Below are 24,142 nucleotides of genomic sequence, written 5' to 3' on the forward strand. Positions count from 1 at the left end.
TTTCAGCCTTCACATCCAGTTTCATAAGCCATCTAACAAAACTTAATTCTGTTTTCAGAGTGATGATGTGAGAGGATCTCTCTTCTTCCCAGGGGATTTCTTTGAAGAAGTAGTTGTTGCGCGAGTGCTCCTGCCTCTCCCCCAGACCTGCTGGGGTAGAGGAGAGTTCTGTAGACTTCTTGAGATTAAACTTGTGGTGCCTCTTCATCAAGTTTCTCATTTATCTCCAAAAGGTGCTAAAATTCAGCTAGTGCAAAGATTCTTCAAATCAAAATCTGTGATATGATTTTCAGTCATTAGCAGGGGTCAACCTGTTTGAAACCCAGTGGTTTCCACCTTCTGCTATGAATTTCAGAAAATTACAATTGTGAAATTATATTAATATACAAATAAAATTATATTATATTATTATAAATAAATTATATTAATATAGAATCACAGATGGGATGGGTTGGAAGGGACCTTAAAGACCATCAAGTTCCAACCCCCTGCCCTGGGCAGGGACACCTCCCACCAGCCCAGGTTGCTCCAAGCCCCTTCCAACCTGGCCTTGAACCCCTCCAGGGATGGGGCAGCCATAACCTAAATATTTAAAAGGTCTATCAGAGAAAGACAGCTATGCATAAAACCGCGACTAGAGGAAAAGAGCCCTCCGGCACCCAGTAAGCCAAGCAAGAAGACAATGGAGCAGCACCTGCAGGGCTTTTTGCCCTTGGTTGCCGAAGGTGAAAGCAGACAGGCTTTGCCCCAACAATGCGATTCACCATTACCAGCACTGGGTAAAGGAATGATCTTGCAAAGGAGATGATGTCCCTCCCGAGAAATGCATGAGTGTTGGTTCAAACCAGGGATGACTCTTACCGGGGGATGGTGGTCCATCCCTACCAGGACGTCATGGCTCTTTGGGAAAGCCCCATGGTCTCCTCCCCTCGCCAAGCTGGCGTCCCCAGCCTGCGGGGCACCGGGGGGGGTCCTGCGTTGACACTCCTGCTGGTGCAGGCATATTGTGAGATCCTTCAGGATTCGGATGTCACTGTGACATTCCTCCCCTGTTCCCCAAACCCAGATGGCTCGCGGGCAGGCCGTTGCGAACACGCTTGCTAAGGAAACGCTGAAATCCACACTAGGACGGTGGGCTGTCAAAGTCAAATCATATCGCCTTCGTGTCCCAGTTAGAGACTGCAGGGAACTAAACAGAACGGCAATTTTTTTTTTTTTAAATGTTTTTTAAATATTAACACCCCAGTTTTAATTCCCCCCTGCCAGCCCTGCCCGGTGCTTGCCCGCTCTCAGCGAGGGGGTTGGCACCCGGAGCTGCGCCACAGTTTCCCTTCAAATCCCATTAAGCAAAGGCCCATCTAGAGAGCAAATCCCGCAGGCCAGTTTGCCTGAGCATTCCCCATCCCTGTGGGATCCCTCACGTTCATGGACCTGGGAGCGTGTCAGGATACGCTCGGCACTTACCCACAGCCCGGCTCAGCACTTACCCACAACTGTCCTTCAGACAATTAGTCTCTCACCCAATGATCCCTCCCCACCCGGGAAGGGGAATCAGGAAGAACAAGGAAACCTGAGGGTTGGAATATAAGCAGATTTAATAGAATAAGACTAAATAATCAGCATTAATAACAGTAATTAATGAGAGAGAGAGAGAGAGAGAGAGAGAGAGAGAGAGAGAGAGAGAGAGAGAGAGAGAGAGAGAGAGAGAGAGAGAGAGAGAGAGAGAGAGAGAGAGAGAGAAACCCACACCTTGAAACCCACACCCCGTAGCTGGCTGTAAAGTAAATATTTTCACACATTCTGACACCAGAGTCTTCTAAAAGTGCAGTTTTCACAGGCATTAGAAAAGAAATTAATCCTGTGTCACTCAAACCAGGACACTCATTTTATTCAAGATCAGGGCTGTGTCCTTGCTATCAGAGCTATTTATTTTTGTTCTTAAAACATTTGTCAAACTTTTCTCTGACCCAGTGGATTGTGCTTACCGGGTCCTTCTCTCTTCCCTAAGGTCCCCTCAAGCCTTCCAGCTGAGGAGCATGGCCCACCCTGGCAGACACCGGTTGGGTTGGAGCCATCAGCCTGCGCCTTCCCCAGGAGCACTCAGTGCTCCCTGTCCCTGCCCCGCTCCTCGGGGGACACTGGGGCCGCCGGTGGACACCCCCACCTGAGCAGCATTCCCTGCCTATTGCATCTCTCCCTCTCAGCCACCCGCATGTTGCATCGCGAGCCTGGTAATTTGTCAGAGGGTTAAACCCCCACGCTGTTAAGTTTGCCACGGTTCTACTTTTCATAAAGTCATTGCATTAAGATAAGACAAACCCCTTAATTCCCATGCCGACACGTAGCTTCACTCTTCTGTATCTCATCCACAGGCTGGGCAGGCCCAGAAGAAAAATTAAGCAATGCAGTCATTCCACAGTAATTTGAGTATTTCAACGCTTAGGTCACAATTAAAAGTTATATCATAGAGGTACTGAAATCAAATCAATGGCTTCAAAGGAAATGAAGCCTAGAAGATACCAAGTCTTTGCCATGAGGGTATCGGTGTGACCAGGAGGAACATCTTCCTCATGCTCCTCCTAATGCATTTACCCACCTGGGTACCGACCCCACGCAGCCCCTGCCCGCTCTGACGGCGCTGTGCACACACACGAGGGAACACACCACACTCGGAATGTCTCAAGTGTTTACGGCTGTATCACCAAATCGCTTCAAAACCTCTAAAAGCGCGGTGTTCCTTTTTCTGAAGCAGAGGGCTTGCTCCTACGGAACAAGCAGGGTCTCGCTGAAGGTGGGGTTGGCTGGGCTCGGTGTCACCCATTGCGTCGGGAGAAACGCAGGAGAATCGGAGATGTCTGTAGCGGAGAAGCAGAATAAGAAATGGCAAGCAGACTTAAATGGGGTTTAATGATCCCTCAAGGTAGCGTGAGATCAGCATCACCGGATTTGGTTGGGAAAACGCAAGGAATTGTGCTGATGGCAGCTTTGCCGCTGCAGCTAATCACTGTGTAAGAACCTGCTTGGTCCTCTAAATGTATATGTGTATATCTCAGGACCTGATCCTGCCCACCAGCTTCAATGAAAATATAGCAATGTTAAACAGGTGGGATTGTCACTTATTTAAGCACAGTTCTTTTAAAAATACAGCGTACCAACAACACACGACGAGAGCACTTTTACAGTCAGCCACCCAGGCTGATTTGAGAAATCAGAGAACCACATTGGGATACCCACAGAACGTAAGGAGCTTTGAAGTGGGACTGGGAAGCTGTGAGATATTTCCATTTTTATCCTTCAAACCATTCTCACCCCTTTCTGGCATTCGCAAATGGCTGAGAAAGGCAGAAAAGCAGCTGGCCTACATAGCTGGAGCGGGGAGCTGGAGATTATGCGTGCCCGCTCCTGGCTCCTGGAAACTGATTTCAGGTTTCTTATCTGGCATCGAATACTCATCAGTCCCTTTTTTTTTTTTTCTCCTCAAACCTTTGAATTTATTCCAGATATAAAAGGAAATGGAAATGAAATTGAAAAAATTATGGTTTTGTCTAGTCATAACTAGGAAGCACTTGAAACGTAATTGTGGTTGTTTCTGCAAGATTTAGTTTCCTATTTTGAAATGGTAAGTGTGGGGAAAGCTAGCTATTAACCCGAACCCAAAATCTAGCCATTGGCATCGTCCAGTACTTCTTTTAGATGGAAACTGGCAAACAGAGTCCAACTTAAAACATATGAAAGGAATTAATGCCTTTCAAAAATACCCAGGAAGCAGCTCCCCGCCCCCAAGAGCTCACAGCTTTTCTCCCATCCAACACTTCCCGACAAAGGCTTTATGGATCAAAACTACCCAAGAATAAATGAAATGGCCCAAATCACCCACGGCACGATGCACAACTCCTCCAGATAAGCAGTATGGAAAGCACAGGTCCAACACCCTTTCTGGAGCCCATCGGGCAATCGCACCAGGGCTAGTCATCCTTCCCACAGGACATCGGGGCCACCCCAAAGTGGGAGTGGTTCAAAGAAAATCCGGGTCATCTAGATACACAGAGCTGGTTTACCACAACAGACTCTCTTAAAAAGGAAAAGCAAAATAGGACTATTAAATCAGTATCTTGTGAACGCTGCTGTGTCCTACCCTTGGCTCTGGCACATCAAACCTGTAGGAAAACCTGCCTCCATCTATGTGGATGGACCAAGAGGAAGAAGAGATGGAAAGAGAGAGAGAAACTGGTCCGGAACCATAAGAGAAGACATCATAGAGAAAGCAAATACAAAGATTAATTTTCCCTCCTTCTCACAATCACTCTCCTTTTTCCTCACCCTGCCTTATAAATATGCACGCAGAGGTTTTAAAAATTAGCAGACACTTTGCTGCTTATTACTGGATTCTCCTCACAGTTATTTAAATTATAAACATGGCTATTGATGCTAAGCCTGAAGGACTAAAATTATTACAAGTAATGCATGCCCAGCTCTGAAATTCTGAAGTTAATTTAAAACGTGGTTTTTGGAAATAGGATGCCTTGTCGTAATAGATCTATGTTGGCCATATTGAGAAGAGAGTTATCAATATTTTTATAAATTTTACATGCAAGTGTAAAATTATCATTTTATCGATTCAGTAGCAACTGCTCTACTAAAGATTAGACTACAATACCAATAAAATGAGAAGTCTACACAACAGAGGAGAAACGCAACAAATGAAAATTTGGATGTTACCTACCATCTCCTATTGTCCTATTATAACTCGCTAAACTCATTTTTAAGCGGGAGGAAGGAGTAGCATGTTTGTTTTCCAGTCACCAAGGCGTTAAACAGCATATTGCCAGCCCGGCTTTGGCGACCGGCCACGGAGACGGAGCATCACACCCTCCTGCAGGGCTTTGGCCTTGGCTTGGCAGCGAAGCTCGCTCTTCCATTCCAGAAAGTGCTCTGCTGAGCTTCGCCATACCCTCTGCTAATGTTCCTCTCTAGCAGCTCCAGGACAGCTTTCCCCTCAAGTACCTGGACAACGAAGCAGTTCAGTTCTGATCTATAAATATTTAATATTTTATTTCAGAGCTGGGCTTTCTCCAAGGCAGCATCTGCTGTCCTTGGAGGTTTACAGCTTGTGCATATGCATTTATGGGGATGTCAACCTTCACATTTCAACAGAACTGAAGGTAAAGAAAAAAACAAACATTCATGGATTTTTATACTTATGCAAGACTAGCATTTCTCTGAACTTTAAACCCTGCAGAGTTTACTGAGTGCCAGAGCTGAAAATTACCCAGCAAACTCTCTCTTCTGGGCTGCTCTTCATATATGCCCTTCAGTATTTTAATTGTGCTTCCGCGATGTACAGACCTATTGCTACAGGCTCTTTTTTCACAGAATCATCTGGGTTGGAAGAGACCTTTAAGATCATCGAGTCCAACTGTTACCCCAGCACTGCCAAGTTACCGCTACCCCACATCCCTCAGCCCCACATCTGCCCGGCTGTTAAATCCCTCCAGGGATGGCGACTCCACCACTGCCCTGGGCAGCCTCTTCCAACGCTTGACAACCCTTTCCATGAAGAAATTGTTCCCAATATCCATCCTAAACCTCCCCTGGCACAACTGGAGGCCGTTTCCCCTTGTCCCATGGCCTGTTCCTTGGGAGAAGAGCCCGACCCCCCCTGGCTGCCCCCTCCTTTCAGGGAGCTGTAGAGAGCGAGAAGGTCTCCCCTCAGCCCCCTTTTCTCCAGGCTGAACACCCCCAGCTCCCTCAGCCGCTCCTCACCAGACTTGTGCTCCAGACCCCTCACCAGCTCCGTTGCCCTTCTCTGGACACGCTCCGGCCCCTCGGGGTCTGTCTTGTGGTGAGGGGCCCAAAACTGGACCCAGCCCTCGAGGTGGGGCCTCACCAGTGCCCAGTACAGGGGGACGGTCACTGCCCCAGTCCTTATGGCCACACTGTTCCTGACACAGGCCAGGATGCTGGTGGCCTCCTTGGCCACCTGGGCACACTGCTGGCTCATCTTCAGCCAACACCCCCAGGTCCCATTCTGCCGGGCAGCTCTCCAGCCGCTCTGCCCCCAGCCTGGAGCGTCCATGGGGTTGGTGTGACCCAAGGGCAGGACCCGGCACTTGGCCTTGGTGAACCTCACACCATTGGCCTCGGCCCCTCAACCCAGTCTGTCTGGGTCCCCCTTTTTCTCCCATTGCACAGAAATGGGTGTTAGTCTTTGACTTGGCACCAGGTCTCACACCTCAGGTCCAGTAGGATCTGAGCAAGCTTTTCAGGTGGTGGCGGTGGGCTCTGGGCTGCTCTGAGGGAGGGGAGGGAGAGCTGGGTGGAGGAGGGAGCTAGGGTCACTTCAACAGCCAGTGGTGCAGAGGGAGTGACATTCCCCAAGGGTAACACACTGCTGGAAGAAATGGCGTGGCTTAGCATCATTAATCCTACCCACGAGCCCCTTTGCTCGCAGGGTACCTGGTCCAGAGAGCAAAAGATAAGGTGCTCCTACCTGAGGTGCATCCAGGACAGTTTCACTCCAGACGCTCAGCGTCCAATGACGGTCACAGAAATGCCAAATGAGAGATCTGTTAGATCAAAGAATTCATTTTTGTCTTAAAAAAAAAAAAAGATATTATTCAGTTCAACGTGTTATTGTGAAATAACACCCCTGGTTCACACATACCTGTTAGTGCTTGAGCAACTGCAAGACTTGCCAGTCCGATGTACACAGCAGAGATGAAGTCACAACACGAAACTTATTATTTTAAACTTATTATTTTATTATTTAAACTTATTATTTTAAAAAGTCGTTTTCTCATTCTTCAGTAGAACTCACCCCAGTTTGGGTTCTCCGTGTGCCAGGTGGGAGACCTTTATAACTTGTATAACTGATGTCAGAAGAGCAAACCAGGAGCATAACACATCGGGTAACGCTGGAAAGCTGAAATGTCCAACCTAGAAAACTTTAATATTTTTTTTTATTAATTTACACACTACAATATTTCTAAAATTTGTTGTTTAATCAACAAATCTAACCATGCTAACACTCGTTAAAATGTTCCTGGCTACATAAAAGCTGAGCTGCCGGGGAAAACAGGTACAATGGCTGCAACATGCTAAAAGCCGATTTTTTTCATGCTGCTGCATCTTCCATTTGCCAGCCTTATTTCTACGCTTAATTAAACAACCTCAAGAGTTATCCAGAAAAAGAAAGAGAAGTGGTTAAATTTAGAGTTACTAAGGAATATTTTAGTGTCCCTCTTTTTGCGTCAAAATGGTATTCAGGTGAGAAAAAAAGTAAATAAGTAGAATATTTTTTTTGAATTCTACACATACCACCCTGTCGGCTGCAATTACATTACTTCAAACTGCATTCATTTTCTGCTTTTAAGTCTTCTATGGCAATGATTTTGTAGAAATAGTTTGATTTTACTATATTATGCCAATACTACAGTGGTAGAAATTTCAATCTCCTTAGACAAAAAGAAGTCCAAAAACACATTGACAACAAGCATAAGGAAACCTAAACTCTCAGTGTCTCTAGTTTAAGTTATTTTTCTGTGGTTGTTGGTTTTGGGGTTTTTTTTAAACCTCTTTAAAAGCTTGCTGCTGCCTCTTTAATGCACAGTTTGCATTTCATAGGGAAGACAGCGGGATCTCCCATGGTGATCCAAGACCCCGATGCCCAGCCATGGAGAGATGGATCCAGGGCTGCCGCAGGCCCCGGGAGAGCTGGCTCCAGGCTCCCAGCCCCTCCCGAGGATGGACGGGAACAACAAAGACCCGCAGCACACAGTGTCGCCCTAACTCGGCAGATTAGTCAGCAATGAATTCTGCTTAATCACTTCTCAAAAGATAAGTCAGAAAAAAAATTCAATAAAACTTGTGTTAAGCTAATTCCATGTCGCAGTACAAAGTCTGCAACAGCCTAATCCTCTTACACCAGGGAACAGGCTCCTAAAGTAGTTATTTAATAAGATTAAACACTGCAGGTCACAAAAATTAATTTATACAACTGTCATGGTTTAATAAACTACATATCTACAGAGTGGGCCAAACTTCTTCCCTGTGGAAGAGACGGAGCCCAGCACGAGCCCCGTCCTGGGGGCTCACATCGGACAATCCGCCAGACACTGGAAATCACCAGGTTTTAATGTGAACAGCAGCGTTCGTGCCTCCGGTGCTCGTAAATCCCTCCTTCGGCCGAGCAGGGGGAAGCTCCCCATGGAAATCTCCGCGGGAGGCATCCCCTGCTCGGAAAGCTCTGTGCGTTCTGCAAGGGAAAGGCGATCAGCTCCCCGATTTTACGCGCAAAATAGGAGCCTAATAGCACTACACACTTACACAATTACAGCAATAAAGACGGTGTCTTAACTACCCTCACTTACTTTCCTCCCGTAATGTGCCCTAGAAGGACCTGCCGTTGGCACCTGCAGTTCGGAATTCAGAGCAGGTGCTATAAATACCCCTTTCCCTCCCTGCCACAGTAAAATAAACTAGCGGGAAAAAAGGTTTAATCTGGAAAAATGCATGGCACACAGGAAGGTCAAGGCCTGCTAGAAACCAGAAAAAAAGAAAAGAAAAAACCGCACTTTTGTTCATGTGATATACAGACGTATTAAGAATAAAAAGCTTTATAGCTCGAGAAGTGCAGGGAAAGGGCAAAGCAGCGTGTTAAGGGCTGGAGGATGGTTGGGGAGGAACAACAGCAGGGAACAGAGAAGGAAAACGCAGCCAGTGGTGGGGACAGCAAGAGAGAATCAATCTGTGCAGCGGTTGGGGCACGGCACACTGGGTTTCCTCTCCCAGAGAATTAAGGTTAAAAAGAAATTTTTAAAAAAAAAAAAAAAAATCTATCAGAAGTCAGAGAGAAACTGAGACTTGCAGAAGGATTTCAGAAAAGCAAAACAATTTTAAAAATCAGAACAAAATCTGCCCTGGGTCACAGAAGTCTGTAATTCAGCAATGCGATGAACTCGGCTGGAATGGGGAAGATCCAGTTTTACATCCTTGCTCTGAAGCAAGAGGAGTCGCATCTGGTTTGCTGCCCTTGATCAGTAATAACAGGCCGTCATTTCCATCAGAAAATGTATGCTGAAACCTGAGCGTTTTAATGTAGGCGGTGCTGCACCGCAGCCAACGTGCTCCCGTGAGCAGCTGGGGTGTAGATGCATTGGAGGATTTTCGGAGTATTTTGACCATGCACACGCACCCCCCGCAGAAAAAACCCTGGTCCTGGGAAAGCTCCAAACCGAGTTTTGTACTGAGGCAGAGATTGGGTAGAAAAGCCCAAACCTGGGCTCTGTGTGTTCCACCTGCAGCGCCGCTGGGCAGGGCAGGGGCGAAACCTCCGCCGGGACCACGCAGCACCAAATCCACGGAGTCACTGATGCTCAGTTCCCCCACGGGACTGGGGAGGGAGAGGGATTGTGGTGTGCCCGGGTCCCTGCGTGGGGGAGGAGGTGCAATGTCCCTCCGGCCCTCGCCAGGGGCGAGGAGGCGGCAGCTCTCCACTCCCCCAGGGTGGAGGCAGGCAGGGTCCCCCTCTGCTCATGGGGACCCCAGCAGCTCCAGTGCTCCCACATCGCGCACGAAGACCATCGGTGAGGTATTCTGGATACACGGGAGCAGGCACAGTGCTGAAATCTCTCCTTTTAATGAGAACGTTCACTTAAAATTGTTTAAAAAATTATTTCAAAATTCATTTTCAGGCGTACAGCTCCTGAACCCGCTCCCATTTGCATTTATTTATCCAGAAGTAGGAAATGAAAACCTTGGACTTCCTGAGGCTTTTTCCATTCCTTTCCCAAGCCCTGCCCAAACTTGCTGCCGCCTTTCCCCAGTTTACCAAATCTTGCTCTTGAGCACCAAGGAGAGGATAAGGACACACTTCTGGGCTCGTCTTCTCACTGGTGAGAACTTCAGACACTTCTTCAAACTCTGAATTCCGAAAGAACAAGGCTGTTTCTTACACTAAAAAAAAAAGGAAGAAATATGAAAAAAATATATAAAAAAACCCCAACATAAAAAAAAAAAGAGCCCTACCTATAAAAATGCCATTTGTGTTTGGAGGCGCAGGGAGGTTTCTGAATAGCCTGAAAAGTTCTCCCCAGCCGCACCGCTGAGCCAGGCTGGGGAACCGCAGCCACACCACCGGCCCTAGTCTGGGCGCTGGTTTGTTCCATTTCTCACCACCGACATTTTTTTTTTGAAGCAATATTTCAACAAAAGAAAAAAATACTTAAATCACCTCAGGGAAAAGCAAGCCTGCGGTGAAATAAATATCTCTTTTGTATCAAAGCGATTCACAATTCCTTTGATAAATCTTATCACCGCGGAGTTTTTCTGCATTGAAACAACCCTGTGAAGGGCTGAAAGAATCATCTAAATGCATCTGAACAATTCTGTTTATTTTGTATTCAACAGTGCATCGCACAAGCCAGCGTAGCGTTTCCATTAGTCTTTAAAAATAGTATTAAAGGACATTTCAGCCTATTTAAATTATGTCTATTTTCATTTAAATTAGTTGCTAAATAACAAGTTCTATACCATCATTATGCTGTAGTATGCGACTGTTAGAAATACACTTCAAACAAAACAAATTAAGGAACCTGGAAATTGCAACAGCAGAGCAAGGACATATTTTTTGGCAAAAATAAACAGAGAACAACGGCAAGTTGTCAAAAATATGATAATAAACCAGCCCATGTTTAGTGTGCAAAAGGAACGGTACACACAGAATACCTCATTTTACTCTTACGTCGTATTTATTTATAAAACAATGCATAAAATTTGCCATTTCCTTAACTGGAAAAGGACTAATTACCTTTCTGGTGGCCTATTTTATCACACCTAGCTGTTCTCCGTGAGTTTGGGGCCGTCCCAGAGCGTGACAGCAGGAGCCCCCGCAGCCCCATCCATCACCCCGCACGGCTGCCACCCCCAGCAGAGCCGGGGCCCCACCGCTGGCGCCAGACCCCCCTTCATCCAGAGTCTCGATGGCCGGCGCAAGGACAGGACGGAGAGCTGTCCCAGAGGGATGCATCATCACTGGGGGGCAAACCTGAAGACATCGCATTCACAGCAGCCGCAGCGGAATAAAATGCCAATTTGCTGCTGAAAAATGTTATTTCTCAGGGAAAATGACACAAGTGTGTCAGGAGCCTGGGGGGAGCAGAGTTTGGGTACTTGATAACAATGGGACCACCTAACCAGTCACTCGTAGAGTCAGAGAATGGTTTGGGTGGGAAGGGACCTTAAAGGCCACCCAGTGGCACCCCCTGCCCTGGGCAGGGACACCTCCCACCAGCCCAGGTTGCTCCAAGCCCCGGCCAACCTGGCCTTGAACCCCTCCAGGGATGGGGCAGCCACAGCTGCTCTGGGCAACCTGGGCCAGGGGCTCACTGCCCTCAGCGTAAAACATTTCCTTCTTATATCTAGGCTAAATTTCTCCTCTTTCAATTTAAAACCGTTCCCCCTCGTCCCATGGCTCCCCTCCCTGCTCCAGAGTCCCTCCCCAGCTTTCCTGGAGCCCCTTTAGGGCCTGGAAGGGGCTGGAAGGTCTCCGCGGAGCCTTCTCTTCTCCAGGCTGAACCCCCCCAGCTCTCTCAGCCTGTCCCCACAGCAGAGGGGCTCCAGCCCTCCCAGCATCTCCGGGGCCTCCTCTGGCCCCGCTCCAACAGCTCCGTGTCCTTCTGCTGTTGGTGCCCCAGCGCTGGAGGCAGCACTGCAGGGGGGTCTCACAGAGCGGAGCAGAGGGGCAGAATCCCCCCCTGGCCCTGCTGCCCACGCTGCTGGGGATGAGCCCAGGCTGCGGGGGGTTTCTGGGCTGCCAGCGCACGTTGCCGGGTTGTTTGAGCTTCTCATCTAGGGGTGTTTTCCCCAGAGGTGGCATGGGCCAAGCACAGGAGGTTTCCCAGGTCTCTTCCCCATGGCATGGGGTGACAGGGCTGAGTGGCACCAACCCCACCGCAGTGTGGCCCCACCGGGCAGCATGGGGATGTGCCGAGCTGGAAGGATGCAGAACTGCCACCTCCTGCCCTCCGCAGGGTCTCAGGTGAGCAAGGGGGGCAACAGCAAAAAGAAAAGAACCGGCACTTACGGAGTTCACCTCCTGTACCATCGTCATACACTTTTCCCAGCATACAAAAAGTATTAGGATTGACCTCCTTAGGAATAAACTCTCGGAAAAACAAAACATGACCCTATTGACCTATTGAAGTCTTCCTTAACCTAAAAACAATCCTTGTATTACACATTATGAGATTAAACACTATCAAACTACATCAAAACACTGTTAGAGGAGAAAGCCATGTGTAAAATACAGTTAATCAAATAACTGGAGTGCAAATGTATCTGCAATTTTAAAAGTTTCCAGACCAAGTTGGGCACCTCCTTCTCCAAGCAATGCCAAAAGGCCATTTCCCTATTAGCTGCTACTAACATTTTGATTTTAATCACCGCCAAAATAATTTAGCTCTTCATATTTTGCAGCAAGTTACGGCCAGGATCTTAATTAGCCGTTTGCTAAGTGTTGCTTGGGTATAGATGATTATTTCCCAAACAGGATCTGGAATATTTTATTTTTGTACCTACCGGTCTCGATCATACACGATTCATTTGCACCCTCAAAAAGCCAAGCCGGTCTGCCTTCTAACTCATATAAACCAAAAAAGCCCCATCCCTCTACTCCCTCTGTCTCAGGAACTGAATTTTCACAATACACAATTCACAATACACTAAATATCTTCTGATTTACATCAGTAAAGACAAAGAAAAAAGTCACAAAGTAACACTGAACGTAAAGATATCCACATGCTCCCATAATAAATACAAATGCATGAAAACGCATGTGCGTATTTTGACTCAATGCAATTAAAAAAAAAAAAATAAATCCCATGATTCATTCTAAAGTGACTACAAACCCCCCTCTCCCGGGCGCCGTCTCCCCCCACCATTAGGCTGGTCATTCGGCTTGCCCCGAGAGCGAGCTCCCCTGAGGTCCCTGGGACACCCAAGGCCTTTGCCGTCTGCACGCGCAGGAGGACACGTCCTGTGCCCCGCGTCCTGGGTCTGCACAAGCAATGGTACGAAACTCCTCGGCAATTTGCAGCCCCTGGTTACACAGAAAAATATAACCCTAAGCTTGGAGTGTTTTCTGAAACCATAAAGATTTTGGTCTTTTCATTGATATATTTCCAAAGGAATAAATACATCTTCCGTAAACAGAAAATCTAGGAAGTGTTCGCCATGTAGGTAATTTGCATATATATTTACGCTCTAAAAAATTCCTACCTTCAACTAAATGTAGGGAAATAATTTAGTATATACATTTGATACTCAAACCATGCAACAAATCATATGCATTTAATTCAACAGTGCTATTAAAAAAAGAACTACATGAGTAATCAAGAATGTACTTAACCTTTCTCTAAGCAACACAGAAAAAAGTTAGGGTGAAATATGTGACAATCCCCTAAAAATATAACTGAAGGGTAGTAAGGTGTAGTGTGAAAACACAACCGGCACTAAGGAAACAAAAAACTGACAAACCAGAAGAAAAATTTGTTTTGGAGTCAGGCTCAGTAAAAGCTGATGTATGCTCACAATAAAATGAGATGTATAACGCAAACCTCCTCAGAAGTAAAAGACAGCGTAATTTCAACTGTATTCCAGCACAACAGGTCTAAGAGCTGGAAAATTCCTGTGGGCTGAAGAAAAATACATAAAGCTTTTTTAAACCTGAAGTCATACAAAAACCCTACATTAACATTCGTTACGTTTATGTGATCGCAAGACAGAGAGAGGAAAAGCGAGACGACTCGGTTCTTGGGGTTTGCTTTCACTGAACATTGAAAACCGAGGGAAGGCCTCGGGCAGCCGCCCTGGGGGAAACGGCGCCCAGCCTTTTCCTCCTGCCTCCAACCGGCGGGGAAGAAGCACCCGTGCTGCGTGGTTTGTCGTCTCAGTTCCTTTAAAACACTAAAAAAAAAAATATCGTGCTTATCTTCCTCTTTCCAAAAAGACGGCCCAGCTCTAAGCCTTGGGAGGAGCAGGCTTATTAGAAAAGAATTAACTCCTTAATCTCAGGACAGCAGGGGAAAATGAGCAAATCCTGACATTTCTAACCACTCGGATAGGAGCAGCCTGGTCGAAAATCCTTAAGAGGGAGAGCTGAGCCGCATGAGAGGGTATTGCAGGGGACTCCAAAAATCCACTCGCCACTCAGCACATAACCAATACCTGAGGAGACAGAGAGCAGCACAGGAGGTCTGTTCGACCTTGATGAGGCAAAGCTGTGTCCTTGAAAGAGGACTTGAGAAAAAAGATAAACAAGTATAAGGAATTATCAGCAAGAAACGGGACGTGAGACTGAAGTTGCTGCTGCTGCTCGTGGCGTGTTTCATGGCGGAAACCAATCGGAAGGCGTAGAGAAGCGCGTGGCAGTTGACCTTCAACCTACCGGCAGTATGCTGCCTGCACGTGGAGAGTGCTTGTATCTATAAAACTGGACAAATTGTTGTAATAAAGGTCTTTGGTCCATACCCTGCCACAGTCTGTGAGTCCATGCTCCACAAACACCCAGGGCCACCAAAGAACCGGATTAATTAGCACAACTGGTATCCGATGAAGTGCAAGAGCCACCCACGTGCCAGGTCCCAGCTGAAGGTGACGGCTGGGCTGGAGCCAGCAGACGAAGACGTGGGGGAAAGGAAGGGCGGCTGTTCCCAGCCTTACGCTGCTCAGACCACAGTCGGCAGGTTGCTCCATTGGGTCAGGTAAAATCATCGTCCACATCTTCAGCTCAACACAGAGGTGACCATCGGCTTAAATCACTGGTCCCATTCAAGCCTCTAAGATATGGATTTTGAGGGAAAGAATACTTGGGAGTGGGAGCATTGCAGAAGGTGCCCTGAAGGTAGAAAGTTGTGAGAAACAGTTGCCTCCTGCCGAAGATGTGAAGTTCTCGTTACCAGCTCAGCATGAACACGCCATCTGCAGCGACACAGCCCGGGAGCTCGTGCCGCAATGACCAGGGTGCTCTCGGAAAGGGAGCGATCCTGCTTCCCAAATACTGGAGAATAAAAAGTTAATGTCATCTGAGAACACACAAAGGTTTCTTAGCTGTAAGAGGTCTTCTGCTAAAAAAGTGTCTCCTGTACCACTGTACATGCTGAGGCCACCCGCCGCCACTGACTTTGACCTTGGATGACGGCCCAAGCTTCATCATCTGGTGAAGCATGAGACTGAGCTGAACCAGGCTTGGGAGGATTTTTTTCTGCAGGTCTGAACTTAGTTCAATCAGTTATGGAAGACTGGTTAGGAAAAAAATATACAGATTCTTGCAGAAACCTCAGAAGTTTTAGTTTCTCCAAGACAACCTGGAGCCAAGTGCAGGTTTTCCCACACAAAGCCCTGAAGGCTTTTACCAGCAGTTTGGTGCTGTCCCTGCATACAACTGTAAAATAAAGAAATAATGTATTATTCAGAACTTAAACTCCTAAAAATCAGACTTTGAATCTACAGTTAGAAAATTAAATAGTTTGTCTGATCTTCAAAAGTCCCAAATGGTGAATAATTTCCGTCAGCTTACATGCACCTTTTGTAGACAGGAAGAACTTAAGCATTCACATGTATTTGTAAAGTGAAATACAGATTTACTTCAAAAGATCTGTGCTACAGCATGGTTTGAGGTGGGCACTTTAAGATAATCATTGCATTTGCTTCTACGATTTCACAGCAAGCTCAGGGACCTCGTGTGTTTAAAAGCCTAAAGTGTGTTCAAAGCATTTAATTTATGGAAACTGCCCCGCTATCTGCTTTTGCGCAGCTTCTGGACAGTTCTCCAGCAGATGCGGAGGGTGGGGAGCGGAGCCCGGCTCTGAGCATCCCGCTGTCCCCCCGGCTGCTGGGGACCAGTGCCCAGCGCTATGGAAAGCATGACCGGGCACAGTCAGGAATCGTACTGACCACATCTTCCCCTGAGATTTCACCAGCAAGCTTCCCACACAATTAATAGAAGGTCCTACAGCGTCAAGACCTTTTAAAAAAGAGGGAAAAATCACTTTAAAAAAAAAAAAAAAAAGGGATCTGTATTCCGTTCAGAAAAGCAGTTTTGTTTCTCCTGGAGAAGCTGGCGAATCATGGCATAGATAAGTGTACTCTTCGCTGGCTTAAAAACTGGCTGGATGGCCGTGCCCAGAGAGTTGTGATTAATGGGGTGAAATCCTCTTGGCAGCCAGTCACCAGTGGTGTCCCTCAGGGCTCAGTTTTGGGGCCAGTTTTGTTTAATATCTTTATCAACGATCTGGATGAGGGGATTGAGTGTACCCTCAGTAAGTTTGCAGATGACACCAAACTAGGTGGGAGTGTTGATCTGCTGGAGGGTAGGAAGGCTCTACAGGGGGACCTGGACAGGCTGGATCCATGGGCCAAGGCCAACTGTAGGAGGTTTAATAAGGCCAAGTGCCGGGTCCTGCATTTTGGTCACAACAACCCCAAGCAACGTTTAGGCTTGGAGAAGTGGCTGGAAAGCTGCCCGGCAGAAAAGGACCTGCGGGTGCTGGTGGAGCCAGCTTAACATGAGCCAGCAGTGTGCCCAGGTGGCCAAGAAGGCCAACAGCATTCTGGCTTGTATCAGGAACAGCGTGGCCAGCAGGAGCAGGGAAGTGATGGTGCCTCTGTACTGGGCACTGGTGAGGCCTCACCTCGAGTGCTGTGTTCAGTTCTGGGCTCCGCTGTACAAGAGGGACATTGAGGTGCTGGAGCGTGTCCAGAGGAGAGCGACCAGGCTGGGGAGGGGTCTGGAGACCAGGGCATATGAGGAGAGGCTGAGGGAGCTGGGCATGTTTAGCTTGGAGAAGAGGAGGCTGAGGGGAGACCTCATTGCCCTCTACAGCCACCTGAAAGGAGGGTGCAGAGAGGTGGGTGTTGGGCTCTTCTCCCAGGGGAATAATGACAGGACCAGAGGAAATGGTCTGAAGCTGCGGCAGGGGAGGTTTAGGTTAGATATCAGGAGGAATTACTTTACTGACAGAGTGGTCAGGCACTGGAACAGCCTGCCCAGGGAGGGGGTTGAGTCACCATCCCTAGAGGTGTTTAAGAAACGTCTAGATGTGGCACTTCAGGGCATGCTCTAGTGGCAGAGATTGTACGTTGTTTGGTTGGACTCGATCTCAAAGGTCCTTTCCAACCATGAAGATTCTATGATTCTATGATTAGTTTTGCATTATCAGCCCCGGGGGGCTCCAAAGGGGGTCATTTCCATCTGAAAACTCCCATGAAAAGGTGACACACGTTACTGGTTCCCAGCATTGCAGGCACTCTCCCACATAAATGTTGACCCTGCCAGGCCAAATACGTAAGTTTATAACATGACAAGGTATCATCAGGCCAAACACTCGCAGTAGCTCTGCCTTTTCCCTCCTCCACCACCACCATCCCAAAATACCATGTTACTGGGAGAACTTACTGACAAAAAGCGTAGGGACTTTATAAAATAACGTAGGAAACAGGAAAAGCCAGGAGGGAGCACTCGGTGGGAGGCGGACACAGTGCTGGGCAGCAGCGTGGGCACCGAGCGATGTCCCTGTCCCCGCTGCAGGTGTCAGGGCGGTTAGGGGCTTTGACACAATTAAATGCGGCTTCGGGCTCTGAGCATTTAAATAAGGTATCCTGGTTCTGAGGAGTGAGAATAAGCAGAGTAAATGATACCAAGTTTGGAAACTGGATTTGAAATTCAAACTTTGAGCTGTTGATTGTCGACATGACTGTGAAGTAATAATTACGGCAGCAATACAGGAAATAGCCAATTACTTATATTAGTATTAAAATCCAAATTAAACACATAGATGCATGATAGGCTCCTACTTAAAAAAGAAAAAAAAAATGCCAGGCAGAAATGTAATCTCACTTTTCACATTTATAAGCCAAAAGGTATTAAAAATACCCAGGATGTAGTTCTGCTGCCCAAGGCTACGTATGTAGTGCTCTATGCCCTTGCAAACCCATATCCCCAACTGGTTGGGGGACGGGTCTTTTCCCACTTCTTGTCCACTCCATCGTTTTATCTACTTGATCTCATTTCTCTTCCTGGGTCCCCAGATGCTAACGATGCTCCTGATTACTCAACTTGGTCTATATCTTCACCAAAACTACAAAAACGACCTTTTGCCACGTGCAGGTGTGTGATACAAATCGTGGCATTCCTTAAACATAAAGGATCTGCAATTTGTCCTTTACTTGTTAGTTAAAATTCTCATGTAGATATAAAATTTGGCATGTGGACCCAATATCCTTCTTTAGAGCCTTGTCTCTTCTTAACTTATGAAGTCTCGTGCTTTTCATCCATTTTTAGATGAAGAAATCAGACAATTCAATGTGTTTGAACAATTCTGTGCCGTGTTTAAGTGCACTTTGCGATATTTAAGCAAACAACAAAAGATGTATGAAAAGCAATAAAATCCATAGATGGAAACTGTCAGGAATTCTACTGCTTAAGCAAAAAGGATGATAATTCTATGCCTAAGGCACAATTTCAATTACAAGATAATAAAGTGAATGCGAAAACAAACCCCAGCAGTGTTGCTGCACTTATTTGTACATCAGCTATCACAACAAACGCTGCCCGGTTCCCCTGCAGCTCCGCAGCAGTTAGTGTTCAAACACCAACCTGCTAACCCTAGCGCTGGGAAGAAATTTAATAGAAAAATTGAATCTCTAAAAGCATTAACGTTCTGACACAAGACGGAGGAAATTTAAGGTCAGTGCTCACTGAGCGACTTAGCTTACTGTTTGACTCATTATTTCATGGAAAAGAAAACCAACGTCTCGTCTTACCCAAACGATGCTGCAATCAGTCACACCTTGATCGAGTCAAATATTTGAGCACGTGCTTGTTCACTCCAGGTAAAAGGAAAAAACAACTTACTTTCTTCTTAGGTTATTTAGTGGATGAGTGTCTCTATGTCGGCTCGGAACTGGCGTGACTCTCATAAGAATCTTCCTTACAGGCACAGCACAAATTTTGCAAGGCTCTTCAAGGGAGTATGCTGAGGTGGAAAATTAAATCTTGGCAAAAAAGGTCATTTTTAACAGATCATCGGTAACCGAGAACATGAGCATCAGACACTTTGGGCTTTGACAGTTAGCATCGCTGTTTGCTTGACTGGATTTTCTACCTTACCAGGTCTCTCGTATATTCATGTAGAATTCAAGACAGATGCATTCCCTTTAAATTCTTGGATGTAGATGCAAACTTATTTGCATAGAAATCCCTCATTCTTGTTATTCTTTATTATTTCTCTAACCACTGAAAGAGAATAGCTCCATTTGGGAGGTGGGGACGGAGCAGCAGACGAAGCACGTGGCGCCGACGCGGTGTGCCCGCTCTCCGGAAAAATACAGCTTACCATTTCCACCTTCTTCCCAGTCGTTTCCTTCAATAGCATCTCATTTTTGTGTTGAGAGAATGCCATCCCTTTCCACCAAACCAAAGCGACGGTCTCCGCGGTGGGAAAGGAGATGAGCAGAGCTGGTCCGGTGACGGTAACTCGCAGCCCCAGGCGATCAGCGACCCCTAAAACCCGCGTCTTTTTGCTCATCTCTAGCAGAAATCCCTTAAAAATTGTGCCAGCTTTGCATCAGCTGCGGTCACAGGAATCCCCGGAGAGCCTCCAGCCCCCGCGTGCCCACCTGGGGGCAAAACAGACATACTTTAATTATCTTCTAGTGACTGGTTAAAAAGCCCTCTGCAAAATAAGGGAAAGTGCAAAAGCTGAAAGATTTCCTCTTGATGAGAAGTGTGTATAAAATTAAGTCAATATAGTGAGACAAACAGTTTGTAAGATGGAATACAATTCTACGCGTCACTCTGACACTCCACAGGGCAGTTTCAGTCTAACTCGGGATACGTGTGCTGTTCTGCAGTAATAAAATACCCTGTATAATCCTTCAGAGACTTGCAAAGATTCAACAAGCAAAAGGAAAACTAGGATCAGTTCTTTCCCTAAGCAGTTCAACCTATAAGAAAACCAAAATTGAATAGTCTAGATAAAGAATGGAAATGGACAGCAGCAATCAGGAAAATAAACCCAAAAACTCGTCGGCCTGTTGTTAATAATCGCAGGAAACAAGCAAACTACTTTGGAAATTCAATTTGCCATTTCGTTTCTGTATGTACACGCTGGAATAGCGGGCAGAAAGCAAATATTTTGGCGTGGGTTGAGAGAATCAGGGTTCCCCAGAGCTGTGAGCACGTTGTTCCCAGAGCGTTCTGCCTTTTGCCATCATTTCAGTGCGGGCTGGAAGAGCCCCCGCCACTGGTTGGGCTCAGCCCCGTGCTAATTCACAGCCCGCTCTGGAGGGGCAGGTAGGGAAGGAGGCGCAATCCTCCTGAACAACCGAAATACACACAATCTTTGCCTTTAATCCCTACAGCATTTGAACAGCGCTACCTACCCGGGCAAACCCAGCACACACCAAACCGCATCTCACAAAAATCTTTTTCTTCTTTTTTTAAATAAGAAAAGGCTTTGGAGACAAACAGGAGAGGAAGAAAATAGCAAGATGGGGGTGTCGGATCTCCATCTGGCCTGAACCTGTGTGGCTATTTTGATTTCAGCCGATCCATGTGGATGTGGGCCAGCCAAGGACCTGACCTTTCAACCAAGAGCCACAACCAACCTCCAACGTGAATCGGCAGCTCATCACGGGGTCAGCACAAACCTCCCCAGCCCCCAGCTCACAATAAAACACCTGCAAATTATTCTTATTCTGGGCTGCCTCAGTTTACATTGACAAATGCTAAAACATCTAAACAAGAACGGTCTATACAATGGCAAAGAAATAGGTTGTTTTTTTTTTTAAAAATCATCATCTGGTATTTCCACCTCCACTTTGAGGTATTTCTCTTCTGATAAGCCTTTTAGTTTCTCAGCCTTTCAAATTTTATCTCTACAGATTTCTTCTAAACCTGGAAAGGGAACAATTAAAGTCAGCTCATTAAAAGAAACATTAACCACGAAAACAAATAGAAAAGGTCAGGGACAAGGAATTTGAGCGGACTGTTCAGGGAGCAGATGAGGAGACGTCTTGACAGGAGACTTCATTTTAAATAAATGATACCTCCAATTCTTGAGTTTGGTATAAATGGAACTGTGCTGAACTCAAAGTCTGGAGGTGGGTGGTTTTGGGTTGTTTTTTTTATTAAGTAATCATCCCTTTATGCAATACTTATTATTCCTTTGCCATTAAAAGGCAGATTTAGGCTGGTTTGCTGCCATGCCAACATGCGTCTGAGAAGCACAGAGCATGACTGAACAGAAAGCCTGAGAGGAAAACATAGAAAAACGTCACCAGAAAAACCAGCCCTGACCTCCCACCGCGGCGATCATCTTGGGTCCCTTACCCCGGGCACTATTCGGGGATGAAACTCCTGGGGAGCAGAGGAGCTCATGGCTGGTCTCTCTTCAGGGCCAGTGCTGCACCATCTCCTTGGTCACCATGAGGGTCATGTTGGTGTCAACATCCAGGCAGCACCGGTGGCAGAAGGTCCGTGGCAGATGGATCCAGGGTCTCCCATGAACACGCTCCAGAAGCAACACCAGAAAGAACCCCTGCACCCGGCTGGGCAGGATGAGAAAAACGGCCTTTAGCCTTCAGAATGAGACAGAAACCAGCTTCTGCAGCCTCTTGCCTGGGAAACACCATCCCATTAGCATTTCTTGATTAAAAAGGGGATCTAGCACACCTTGATTACGAGCCATCCTTAGTCTAAGCTACTTTCTCCGCAGGTGCCAAAGCACCTCCTGAGCAGAGCAGGGGCAAGGACCGGCCCTTCAGCAGACAAGGGTTAAGCATCCTCTGCCCGTCCTGAAGCAATATAAAATAAATGCACACGTTAGTGCGGAAATAAGTGATGTTGCCTTCATAGCTATACTTCCAGGAGAGGCATAATATGTAATATTTCGCCACAGCTATTGTGACCCAGAAAACTAAACGTAAATCACAGCATCACAACTCAGCCCGTGAAAAGAGTGGCTCGGTGGGCAGGTATATGGCAAATCTACTTCTTAGAGCAAGGTTCAAATAAATCCAGTATTTTCCAGTGATGCAATACATTATACCGACAAGATAGCTGAAAATACCATAAATAAAATGGATTTTATCATCTCGTATCAGTCTCTTGTGGATAATATTGTTTATTTCAAGAATACCTCCTCCAGCATCAAATATAATTCAGCAGTAAAACGGACTTCAGTTGCTGAAAGCAAACAGCAGCGCAGGGAGTGCTACACCGCCCTTGTGCTAATGAATTAATAGATCCACACGCGCTCCGAGCTTTAAGGAACGGCAGCGCAGCCCAGTCCCCATCTCGGTCCCTGTATAATAAACTGTGACAGCAGAACAGCAGATGCTGTTTCTTTAATGCACGTAGCCTGTCATTTTCGAAGATGAATAAAAAGAAATCATTTTGTTTATCTTTCCAACAGAAGTCGCTCATTTGCTAACTCCAGAAACCTGAATATTCATTGCTATTGTTTGCATAGAGGGGTATCCTCAACTACATTCCAATTTATAAAATAAAATTTAAACTTCTGCTAAATTGCAGACTCGAATAGATACTTTGCTTTTAATTACTTTCAAAACTGTTAAATATCTGACAATAAGGGACGCATTCTTCAGCTGTGTGATACATTTATTTACTCCGCTGTGCTTTTGGAACTCGCTGAATGTTTATAATTAGGTTGTGTAACCATGCGAACCTTCAGCTGGTGTTTGCTGTTTTTAAAGCAGTTTTGTTCTGCATTTCGAAAGCAGGAAAAGCTACAATGCACCATGAAAATTATGCAGTAGTCTTTAATCTACACTTCCAGTGGAGAAAAAAAAAAAAGCCCACTTAAAAATTATAATCGTGGTATTTTAGATGCTGCTTGGGTGCAGAGCGGGGCAACGTTTCCTGTTGCGATGCAAATGCAGGCAGAGACATTCCACCGTTTCCAAGGCCATCGCTGGAGGTTTCCTGCCCCTGTCCCACAACCCCACCGGCTCCCACAGGTGGCACCTCCAAGAGGGAAGTTCTGCTCCAAAACAGGAGGTGCCGGAGCGGGCACAGCTTTAGGGGGCTGATTACGCGATGGAAATCACATGCGATGGGGAAGTCCTGAACCAGACGTGTATCTCAAAGCACTTTGGCAATAGCTATATTGGGTTGAATAATGAAATTATACTTGTGCACGTCTCCTCCAAAAGCACCCAAACCACGCAGGTGCCCAACAGCCTTCAGGTCTCCTGGAACTGCTACAGGAGCCAGCGGTGGGGGAAAGTCCTTCCTTGGGGGACACGAGCAGGACCAAACTCACCTAAAGTGGAATCTTCCCAAGTCATCTTCCTCTGGGCCTGAGCCTGGAGGACGGCAGCGGGGTCTGGAGATGTCAATGCGCCAGCACGAGCCCTGCATCCCAGCGCAGGGACGAGGGTACCTCTGCTCCCGCCTGCTGAGGTCCACCAGGTACAGCACGTCTCAGCCACTTCATAAACCTCTGCTGCTTTCTGAGCCCTGAAGGACAAAGCGATGTCAAACACAAAGGTAGGTCTCGGCTGGGGCCACGCTCGGCATTAACACCTGCTGCGGAGACAGCCCTCAGGGAGCAACCTAACGTTAGTTTTTGTGGAGTTCCTGAAGTCACAGTATTTTAAAATAGACATTTTCTTTTCAATTAGGTAAGCTGATTTTTAAATCGTTCTTGGTGCTTTCTGCAGTAAACAGCAAAAGAAATTAACATTTGGTGTCAGGTTTAACCATCTGTTACGACACATGTGATTTCAAAATTCTCCCTCGTGTCATCCATAAACAGAGTCTCCGCCCCATACGTGATTAAGTTGTCTCCGCCACACAAACGTTCACATACATCTTCCAACCCAGCAGCTCTCCACACGGATTTTCTGGTAAGCACTGAGAAACTGTACAAGTTTCCCTTAGAACGATGACAAAAATTTAACATTGGCCGTACGACATGTAAATGTTGAAGCTTTGCCATCTCCTAGGGCTTCTGTCACAGCTGTAGCTACAAGGAGTTATGCAAATATGTGAGTTTTCTATTCAGGAGCTCAAAAAATAATATATCAGCTTCACTACGAATCAGTTTTTCCCGTTGTGTTT

The sequence above is a fragment of the Rissa tridactyla genome, chromosome 6, assembly GCF_028500815.1.
Source record: "Rissa tridactyla isolate bRisTri1 chromosome 6, bRisTri1.patW.cur.20221130, whole genome shotgun sequence".
Classification (NCBI taxonomy): domain Eukaryota; kingdom Metazoa; phylum Chordata; class Aves; order Charadriiformes; family Laridae; genus Rissa; species Rissa tridactyla.